Here is a 9,189-nt window from a genome sequence, read left to right as displayed (position 1 = left end):
TACCATAAAAACTGCAACCAAAACGAGCAGAAGTCCTCCAAGAAGGAAGAAATTTATTATATGAATTTCAGTTAAATCTGAAAAAATAGAATTGTTCTTGTAGGTTTATGGCATACTAATTACTTCCTTTGTTTCCTTAAGGGTTAGGTTGGTAATATGTATTTTATAAAACACTGCAAACAACATTCTGTTCCCGGAACTTAATCACGACAGATCACATGTTAACGTGTTTTTTAAACGTTACAGGTCACATGATGCTTATTTTATCGTAAACAAATATGTATTGCATTCATTATATGTTTCATTGATGTTTGTAGTCAGAGGAAGGTCTTAGTCCTTTATATCATTAAATATTAGTATCAATGTATCTCAAATGATAATATGGTGGACTTGATAGATTTCGTGACGTCCTTGATGGTTAAATATGAACTGGACAAGGATGTAAACTACTACAGGTCGTCAGCTTCAACAATGCGAAACACCAAAACTGCATGTATATCAAGCTAAAGACCATGCGATTACAAATCTGAAGCAATTCAGAAGAAAATACCAATTGCTTATTGTAGCTAATAGCATGAAAGGAAAAACAATTATGGCAAGTAGCCATGAAGAACAACCACTGAATTCTATGCTTCTGGCTTAGATTGGGCACATCAATAATGTGGTGAGGCTAAACATGTTTGTGACTGCTCAAAACTCCCTTAAGCTGGACCTTTGTGTGACACATGTGTGTAAGTCAGTCGAAAGAGTCTGAACTAATTAGATCGGTTATTAAGCACAGATAACAACTAAGAAAATGACAAAGACACAAAGGACCGATACAAGAGTGCTCAGAGTGAATGAAATCTAGTTCTGAAACTCATCTGAATTACTAAATAGTCCATATTATTCAAGCCTAAATATCATTCGGTACACATTCTGTTTAGCAAAAAGACGTCAGAAGCAGTATTGAAAAAGTATGACCTTATGCAATTTCAAAATACAAATACAGACTGGTACACTTGTCATTTTTGGGCCCTTTATAGCTTGCTGTTCGGTGTGAACCAAGGCTCCGTGTTGAAGGTCGTACTTTGACCTATAATTGTTAACTTTTTATACATTGTGACTTGGATGGAGAGTTGTCTCATTGGCACTCATACTGCATATTCTTATTTATATGGATATAGTAACATAAGCATAGTGATAGTAACTTGATAGCAATAAAACTTTAGTTATGTAATATTAAAATATTCAAGTTGATAACCTTCAAGGTTAATTGTATTCAATGGACCAATAAGTTTACATGGAACGCATCTTTATTTAAGAATTCTATGAGTAAAATAAATAACAAGTTACGAGGTGATATCCCGTTTGTAAGTGACCATAATCTAAAAGTTGAAATGAAAAGATATTTTGGAAATATACCCAGACACTAAAGGTTATGTAAATTGTGTAATAAAATAATTTTATATTGATGATGAATACCATTGTTTCATAATTGTAAACTGAACTCAACTTTAAGAGATCAGTAATTTTAAAAAATCAATAAAATAGAACCTGGTTATACAGATAATCAATTTTTTCTCAAGCTACAATGTTACAGAACTTTAAAATTCTGAACCTGAACTTTTGACAGTAGCTATTAACATAATAAAGCAATCTTTAGAGTTGCGAAAATGAATTTCATATCCATCAAAAGTTACATTATCATAACTATGTCTTTTGTTTTTGGTTTATACTTGTAATTCTTGACTGTTTGATAACACTATGTTATATTCTGTGTTTTTGCTTGACCCATATAGATGTGTTTTGCAAAATAAAAATTATATAATAAGATTTCTAAATGTACAACCAAAACTATGGAGTTTTTCGTCAAAATGAAATAATAGTTAATCAACCTGTGATTCGCGAATCTTCAACTACTGTACTTGAACTTTAATTAGAAATAAGCAGTTACGTCTAAAATGCGTTCAGTAGAGAAAATTTAGAAAAGTCAAAATTAAAAATTATTTTACTAGTTATCTTACTTTGATATTCAACAGAGCTATCTGTCTGTGCATAACTGATCATCGATGATGATGTCTTGTCAAAATCATTCTCATAGACCGTGACTGGATATGTAGTTCCCTTTAGAGTAGATATTGCTATAAATGTATAAATATAAAAAATATACATATAAACATCAGCACAACCAAACAACAAATGTTAGCATAGATCATGAATTCATATCTTCCTAGCATGTCCATTGGTATTTATATCGATACAGTTAGACATATAAATTATTAATTACAATCAAGAAAATTACATTTTTATCCAATTAGTACTTTATTAAGAGTGTGGACGAACAGGCACAAACATAATTGTATTTATTCCTTAAAATTATTTTCTCCTTACAAACACGCAGATAATAAAAGTAGCAAAATGCATGTTGCATAGACATTAATGGGAATTGTATTTTGTTTTAAAATTGCGGTTTAAATATTGATAGGAAATAAAAGCCATCTCATGGTATACGAATGAACAACATCAATGCAAATGTGGACTTTCTAGTGACCAATGTTTGAATACCTGTTGAATTTAAACACCACTTTTTTCCGTTACTTTTAGTTAATAAATCCATCAATCATATTCAGATAACGTTCCAACTCACCCATACAAATTTGATGATTATTGCCCGTTCGGTTCGTCGTTTATCTTAAGGCCAAGTGTCTGGAATAAAGTACTCCACACTATTTTCTTAGATTTCACATGTGAATTCTGCTTGTAAAAATTCACCAGAAAAATAGGATGAAAATTGGGGGTAATCATTTTAGATTTGGAGATACAAGCTGTTGAAATAAACGGCATTATAAGCCAAAAACGTAACAAATATAATAGGGAAAATCATGCAAATAGGCAAGAACTTGTACATTATCAAGATTTGCTAATCAATAAGTCCACAGAGTTTAAAATAAAATTGATATACAATTCAAAAATGAACTACACATCGATTTGTACAAAGAAAGTCCTTAGCAACGGTATTAGTTTTCAAGTTATTTTCTGTAAAAGTTGAATATTTAGCGACAAAATTAAAAATACTCGGCTCCAGTAAAGTCGCCACAACTTTTAATGCTTTGTGTAAAACGCGATCTGTATAACATCGCTGCGCCACACCGTATAAAAAGCGTGAGTGTGTATATGAAAATTGTCAGTGTGTATCAGACATTATTATTGCAAATTCTTAAGCATATCTTCCATTGATAAGAAATTACACTGAATAATTTACAAGGATATTTCATACCCCTCCTCAAAATATTGCGTATTTGCATAAAAAATGTACTGCAAGCCAAAGAGAGATACTGTCAGCTTTCAATAGTCAATTGCAAGCATCATTGATTATGCTTCCATCTTTTATAAATTAAACAATTGTCCGCACCTTTTTTGTAATTTTTGTAATATCTTGTTTTTAAGGAATCAAATATTAAATGTTAATGATCGTGTTTGACTTCGTCCCGGTTAACACACACTTGACTGAATAATGAACATACATATTTTAATCAGTTATAATAAAGATCGCATACAAACTTTATTTATTCATAAAAGTAAGCATCATCTTCTATATCTGTACATTCTCATAATTGTCGGTGCTATACATACGATATATTGTGGGCATAGTAGTCTACACCCAAACCCTTTTGAACTGGTTAACACACATGCAAGCAACACAACTGTACAATTGTATTTTACGAAATGTCCTGACTCGTTCTCTAGATGTTTTCTTCTTTAACTACATGACAAACCACGATATAAGAGGGTGTGGATGGGGGTTTACAGAATAGATAAATAATGGGCAATACATATAAAGAATAGAGGAAAATGGACCAAAAAATAAAGAATAGAGAATAATGAGGTGCTAAAATATAAAGAATAGAGAATAATGGGCGAAAAGTATAAAGAATAGAGAAAAATGGCATAACAAACTAATGAATACAGAAGTGAAGGACCCCCCATCCAGACCCTCACATAATGTTTCCTTACTGAACAGAGTTGCAATAATAAGGAAAATATTTCTTGAACCATATTTGTTAGGTATACAGCTGAACGGCTGGTAAATATACGAAAACTGTATAGTATCTTGATAATTTGTATGGCTGTAATAAGGTCAAAACTAGAACCCACATCACATACAAATTGTAACAAAATAGAACAGATCAGTGTTTTTTGTTTAATGTACCGTGGCACATAGTTTATGCATTTCATTATGTAAAAATTTGACATCGCAACGAGACTGTTCATGGTGTAATGCTATACGAATTTACCTAGTGTAGCGCTATAAGAATTGTGCCTATATATAATGCAAATTTATTGCATTTAAATATAATGCTTTCAGACTGAATGCCTATTGTAAATGCTACAAGATTATTATTCGTGTACGTAAAATTTTAACTTGGGTGATAAAGTAGAGTATAATATGTTGAATTTGGTAGTATTCCTGCTAAATTTATGCAAATTAGGTAAATTGGATTTTTTTATTTAAAAAAAAAACAGTCTTTCAAAAGCTATAAAAATTCAAGAGTCTAAACTCAATTCATCTCTCATTCCACCAACTATCAAATGACCTACTTTCCATTTAGGTTGAAAGGTTCTAAATTACAGTAAACAAGTGTAAGATTATTTTCTTAAAACTGTATTTAGTCATTATCTTAAATGAGATTTGTGAAAAATTATCGACTTCAACATTTCATTTTTAACCTCTGAATTATACACACAAAAACAATGGTGCTACTCCTTCGAAATTTGCATTTGAAGAAAACGATAAAGAAGAAATGTTATGTTCTACAATGTTCTACTTTTGACCTTATAACAGTCATAAAACATTTCAAAATAATATGCAGTTTTCTTATTTTATGCCATCCGTACATGTAGATAGTATACAAATAATTGTTTAAGAAATATGTATCCTTGTTACCGCAACTCTGTTCAGTCAGCAAACATTATATCGTGCTTTGTCATGTAGTTAAGGGATAGAGCTAGCGATCGAGACAAGACATTTTGTGCAGAGTTGTGTCGCGTGCATGTGTGTGAACTAGTAAAAAAGGGTTTTGAGGCAGACTAGATTGTGCGCAATATCTCAAATGTATAGCACCGGAAATGGGGAGGATGGAAAGATGCAGAAAATTGGGCTTGCTTTTGTTAAAAAATAAATGCATACATGCAGAAATACAATTTATAAAAGACATTTGTATGCTATCCCAATATTATAACTGATAAAAATGTGTAGGTTTATTTTACTCGATCAGTAACTTTCAATATTTGATTCGTAAAATTAGGACAATTCAAGGATTATAAAAATAGTGCGAACAATTGTTTAATTTAGAAAGGAGGGAAGTTTATTGATAATTTAAATTGATGAGTACATTTTACCTGTAGTACATTTATTATGTTTATTATGGCAATTTGCTTCTTTTTTTTTTTGGCGACAAAAAATATCCCTGAAATTAGTCAAGTTATTTTTTGTCAATTGAGTACGCTTTAGAATTTGCAATAATTATCAAAATGGCTGATTTTTTATTTTATTTGCTGGTGAATTTTTAGTAGCAGAATTTATATCAGAAAATTCTGTGGCGTAGTACAGACGTCAATTAGTCTTAACTGACTTAAATTTTTATAAATCATATATCTTATAAAATCTTACTGAAATGAATTATTCATATATTACCATCTGTGCTGTCCATTGTGCAGAGTGTGTCATAGATCTCAGAACAATACACTATCTTAAATAGAACTGTTTCTTCTTGGCTCAGATTTGCTATCAAACATCTCCTACTCCCGTCAACTAGCAGAACAAATTTAGAGAGAAAGATTAATAATGTTTCCTATGAATAAAAGACATATGAGGTATACATCGAGGATACAACAAACAAACGACGTCACAACAAAATCTGCATGTGAAAGTTGATATATAGTCTCCGACAATAGATAATTGTTTATAAAGTATGACAAGATCTAAATTGGCCCGGTCTAGACATACAGTGAATAAACTATCAACATCTACCATAAACACCAACGTCCCCAAAGGATTTATATATCACGATATAGCTGAAGAAACCAACCTGTCTGTAATACAAGTGTTTAAGCACTTAAGCACATCTTTTTTTTATTCGATCATTGTAATAACAAGTCATGATTACGTATACACTACAAATACGTTCAGAACCAAATCTACATACACCAGGATTTCTAAGAACAACAATAGAATTACAAATAAAACCCTATTATAGTAAATGATGCCGTAGTAAAGAATTCTGTCTTTCAGTAAAAGCTAATTCAGATCACTTAACATGCTGATATATGAAACGTGTCGTCATACATTGTATTATTTATTGACTTTATTTCCGAGTTGATTTCACATAAAAACCTCATGTGCCTGAAGAAGACACGACATTGTGCAATGACAAAAGTACATTTGAATAGAATTACAATACACAAACAAATATGTGACTGGTTTATACTTATATTTTATTATTTAATGCCCATATAAATGACAATGCAAATACATTCTCTAAATACATACGCAAAGATATTTTACCACTACATATTAAATTTAGTGTGAATTAGGTCCAACGATACTTTTCGACATCAAGAGTAAGAAACAATAAAAGACTGGGTACTTAAATTTTGATAATAAAACTAGCTTTTCAGATTATGTACATGTATATGTAGTGTAAGAATACATTGATATATTAAACGAAATCAGTCTATAGCAACTGTGATTTTGTTATAAGGAATTAGGAATACTCAAATTCAGGTATTTATTTAAACAAACTATTTAAGGCTTTTTGCAACCATTGAAAACTAATACATACTAAAGTACGAACATTCAGAACAAAATATAATTTGATCACGGCAGTCTTATTATAAAAGTAAATTACAGGAAATGATTTCGTCCGACTTCTGTATTAACTGCATATCCCTAAAATATTGAAGCCATATTCCCGGGGGGAAGGCCACCATTAAGGTTTTGACTGTGTTGAATCAAAGTAGTGGCATGTGCAAAGCATGTTTGTGTTGATTCATACCATGTGCTATTTGCTCCTTTATCTACAATCAAAATATATATTTGAAACAAGATTGATTGATTGATTGATTAGGGTTTAACGCCACATTATGCACTATTTTGCTATTTTGTGGCAGTCAGTTTTTATTGGAGGAGGAAGCCGGTGCTCGAAAAGAACCACCGACTTTCTTTCGGTAGGAAAACGGACAATCCTAGTCAATTAAGATTGGAGTCGAGCTTCAAACAAGAAAGTTAGTGTAAGGTTCGCATAATAAACATGTGTGTAACATATCTGTATAGGACATGATTAGTCAAAATAGAAATAAAATTAGATGCAAGCTATACATCATTAAGACAACATCACAATAACAGGAAGAAAAACAAATATTGGTCAACATACACTCTTCAACAATAGACAGGTGTCTACACGATATGTCAATCTGTACATCGTACGGTGTTTGTGTGACTATTATGATATTTGAAATTAATATACCTCAGTAGGTTTTTTCTATATAACAAAGAATGAAATATTTGTGCTATTTCATTCCACAGACTATTACCCCGGTCAATAGTTTTATAAACATATTTCCCGTACTTTTTATACTAATTTTTCATTGGACAACAATGACGTCATTGACTATTCTGCTTGGATTTGTGCGCATGGCAACGTTAAACTCTGAAATATCGTAAACGGTATAATCTGTATGTGTCTGTCGTCGTTAATTTCAAATTAATATATTACTTACCAGAAGCAATTACAAAAGAAAAAGAAATCTACGTGACATATTTAAGAACTAAAACATAACAAATGTATGGTATTGTTCTGTCGTCGTCTTCATAATCTGGGATTGCTTTGGTGAACGGTAATATATTTTAGCTAGCGTTTATTATATGCACGGGAATGTTTACAGAAGAATTCCTGGTCTTGATTACAGTAAATAAAATATTGACAAATACCACACGGGCAAAAACACAACCTGATAGTTCATCTTGTGCATGTTTATGTGACTATTTGGTTTTTTTTCCAAGTGGTGTATGTAGTCTTTTTTTATAAAGTTGTGTCGTTCGGTAAAATAAAACACTTAATGACTGGTTATGAGTGTAATAGCAAGTTTGTTGTCCCTTTGATACTAACTATTGCCCTCGGCTTCGCCTCGAGCAATAGTTGGTATCTCAGGGACAACAAACTTGCTTTTACCCTCATAATCAGACAATAGCTGTATACTATTAATCTTCTTGAATGTTATTTCGGAATCACACTCGGGTGTACTGAAATCCATTCGATTTTGTTATGTTTATATCTTTTATGGTCTTTTGCTTATCTTTTTTATTTAACAATACAAAAACCGTCTTTTCTTATTTATAAGGCTGGTAAAATTGCCCTTTAGTCCCTTTAAATATATTTTCCTGCAGGTATACATATTATGAAATCATAATAGCAACTACAGAACAAGATATGTTATAAATATACTTTAAAGTTTTTTCAAACATAGTTTCTCACTACTTCAAGAACGTCATTCCTATTATATCTATCCACAAATGCACATCAGTATATAAAAATAAAGTGATGTGGACTGATGGCTTATGAGACGAGCTATCAACCAGCGACCAAATGGCTTAGATTTACCAGAACGTGTATTATTTTATGACTTTTAATCGAAATAAATCACATTGGCAAAGGGAAATGAAAACTTTATATTTCAATAGGTCAAGATGCATTTTAGTCCCATCACTTTGATAATATATTTGGATTAACCTGGGGCCTGTTATCGAAGCGGTCTCAGGATGATAACATCTCCTAAGACCATCTTATGATGTGCCGAAATTTACGATTTTCCAATGTCATGGACATCAATTTGGATGTCTTAAGATGGACATATTTTATGATACTTAATTTGTATCTCAAACCCTTCTTTTGCACCATTGGTTGCAACATTGGAAATGTTACTGAATAGTAAAGATTTAGCCTTTCACTAGAGCCTGTTGTTTCGGCAACTGTACAGTTAGAATTCCTTGTTTTTATTGTATTTATGTGAAAACAAATGCACGATATTTGCCCTTGAACTTGGTCATGTATGAAACTGTGGTCGTTCATTGACAATGTCTACCGTTGTAAATATTTACACTCAAAGTGGTATTTTTTTGTAGAAAACATAGTTATATTTTATGCTTTG

The 9,189-nt window shown here is 31.4% G+C and overlaps 1 protein-coding gene across 1 annotated transcript in view; it reads right to left on the bottom strand.

The window, feature by feature from the left end:
• The window catches only part of LOC127709947 (antiviral innate immune response receptor RIG-I-like), a 186,690-nt gene continuing 177,501 nt past the window's right edge, over positions 1–9,189 (bottom strand). The window contains exons 20-23 of the transcript XR_007985868.1: positions 6,891–7,059; positions 5,678–5,794; positions 2,007–2,123; positions 1–77 (exon numbers count right to left, since the gene is read on the bottom strand). The gene's annotated coding sequence lies outside the window, so the exon portion shown is untranslated. The remainder of the gene's footprint in view (positions 78–2,006; positions 2,124–5,677; positions 5,795–6,890; positions 7,060–9,189) is intronic.

Source organism: Mytilus californianus, unplaced genomic scaffold, assembly GCF_021869535.1.
Source record: "Mytilus californianus isolate M0D057914Y unplaced genomic scaffold, xbMytCali1.0.p SCAF_7, whole genome shotgun sequence".
Classification (NCBI taxonomy): Eukaryota; Metazoa; Mollusca; class Bivalvia; order Mytilida; family Mytilidae; genus Mytilus; species Mytilus californianus.
This window is presented reverse-complemented; position numbering and strand designations above follow the sequence as displayed.